This window comes from Lottia gigantea, assembly GCF_000327385.1.
Source record: "Lottia gigantea unplaced genomic scaffold LOTGIsca_531, whole genome shotgun sequence".
Classification (NCBI taxonomy): domain Eukaryota; kingdom Metazoa; phylum Mollusca; class Gastropoda; family Lottiidae; genus Lottia; species Lottia gigantea.
The window spans coordinates 19733-22030 of NW_008709820.1; positions in this window are offsets into that span (position 1 = coordinate 19733).

A 2298-nucleotide genomic window follows, 5' to 3' on the forward strand; every position below is an offset into this window, starting at 1 on the left:
ATTTTATATTCTCACATATCATCTTCAGTCATAGTAAATCAGCATATTTCACCACCATTCCCCGTAACTCGCTCAGTCCGTCAGGGCTGCAGCCTTTCACCTTTACTTTATATTTTGGTTTTAGAGCCTTTTATTATTAAAATACGTAAGGACCCACAAGTAGTTGGGGTCGGTATACCCGGGTCTACAGTTGTTGCTAAATCTTCTGTTTATGCAGATGACACTACACTGATCTGCACTACAGACTCATCCATCAAGAGAGTCTTGGATGTCTGTCATCTTTATGGCAGGGCATCGGGTGCGAAATTGAATATGTCAAAAACCAAAGGTATGTTTTTTGGCAAATGAGCCACCATGGCACTTTTGGGATCAGCTGGATCGATGGTGCCAAACTGATGTTGGTCTGTCCTTGTCAAACTGGGACCTTTTTAAATTTTATATTTCTATATTTTGTAAGGAATTCCAATTAAGGGAAAGAAGTAAGAAACAAAAGGAATTATCTATCTTAAAATCGCACTATAAGGCCTTGGCTGAGCGTGAGCTTGCTGCTCCCGGTAGTTGTTCATCTCGTCTGTCTGAACTTCGAAACCACCTTCGGAGTGTGGAGGACGAGAGGATTAACGGTGCTCGTATTCGATCAAGGTCCGATGACATTGAAAACAGAGAAAACCCATCCCGTTTTTTCCTTAGAAAAGAGCATGTTCGTGCTGCCAAAAAGACAATAACTTTCATTCAGGATGGTGATCGGCAGTGTACTACCAACAGCACGATCATGCAGGCTTTTACATCCTTTTATTCGTCACTTTTTAAGAAGGAAGATGCAGATTTTCTCCTTGATGATTTTTTATCAGATCTGCCCTCTTTGAGTACCCCCATAAGAGATTCTCTTGAGGGAGATATATCCAAAGAGGAGATCCATTCTGCTCTAAAGAACATGAAAAGTGAGAAGTCTCCTGGTCCAGATGGACTGACTAAGGAATTTTACCTTGCCAATTTTGACATTCTCGGTGATGTACTTTTCCGTCTGTATCAACTTATATTTTCTTCGGAATCGTTATCATCTTCCCAAAGTTTGTCTTTTATTACTCTTCTTTGTAAAAACCCTTCTCAACCCGAGAGTGTCAAGAATTGGCGACCTATCTCTCACCTGAACATGGATTATAAGATTATCTCGAAGGTCTTGTCTACTCGTTTGGGTTCAAATTTTTTCAGGTTCCTATAATACCAGATAACATATTTATATTCGGAAAAAATTAGAAGTATAATAGATTTAGCTGTTGAAGGAAGTTTAGGTAAGTTCATAAAACGGATTGTGTCAAAACTTAAAGATGGAACAGCATTATCAGATACAGTTTTTATCCAGCCAGAAATTAAGGTAAGTATAGGAATAAGTAAGGAACAGTCATAAAATAAATGTTGAATGTTTTCTATTGCAGTGCCACATAAAATACAGGTTTTATATTTAGAAAGATATCTGTCATATAAACGGTTTGCCAGTGGGAGAGCATTAAGAATTAGTCTATAGGATACCGTTTTAGTGACAGGATCAATACCTTTATGGTGAACATTGTTAAAAGAATCAGTGAAGTTAATGGTGAGAAAATCAGTAACAACAGATGGAACGGTAAGTATATCCAGTAGAAAGGTTTGATAAATGTTTTTCACAGTGAGTTTTTTAAAATCAATATTAATTCCATTCCTTTTGGCAATATCTAAAAACTCCAGAAAATCAGAATAACATGACTTATAAAAAGGAGGTAAATGAAACCCATGAATTTGTAAATTGGATTTAAAGGAAGGATTAAATTCTCTTAGCTGCAGACCAAGCCAGAACCACAAGACCCATTTAGCATTACGGTTTGAAATACCATTAATGATATGCATAACACGTAAGGATTTTAGTTTAGATGAAATGTGTATGATACCAGTCCCACCCTGTGATACACTGGAGTACATAATATTTCTAATTACAGGTTCATTTTTGGAAGGCCATATAAAGTTAAAACAGAGACGCTGCACTTTAATAATACAATAACGAGGAGGAACTAAAACAGAGCCAACGTACCAGAGTTTAGATAAAGCTATAACATTACAGACGATAGATCTACCAAACACAGATAAGGGCCTATTACTAAATAAATTTAAGGAAGTAGCAATTTTTGTATATAAAGATCTCCAATAAACCTCACTTTTTCCAAAAGGGATCCCCAGCAACTTACTGCCATCTATCCAGCTTATGCCGAAAGGATGGTCTGATCGACTGGCCCATCTACCAAAAAATAAACCTTTGGACTTAGA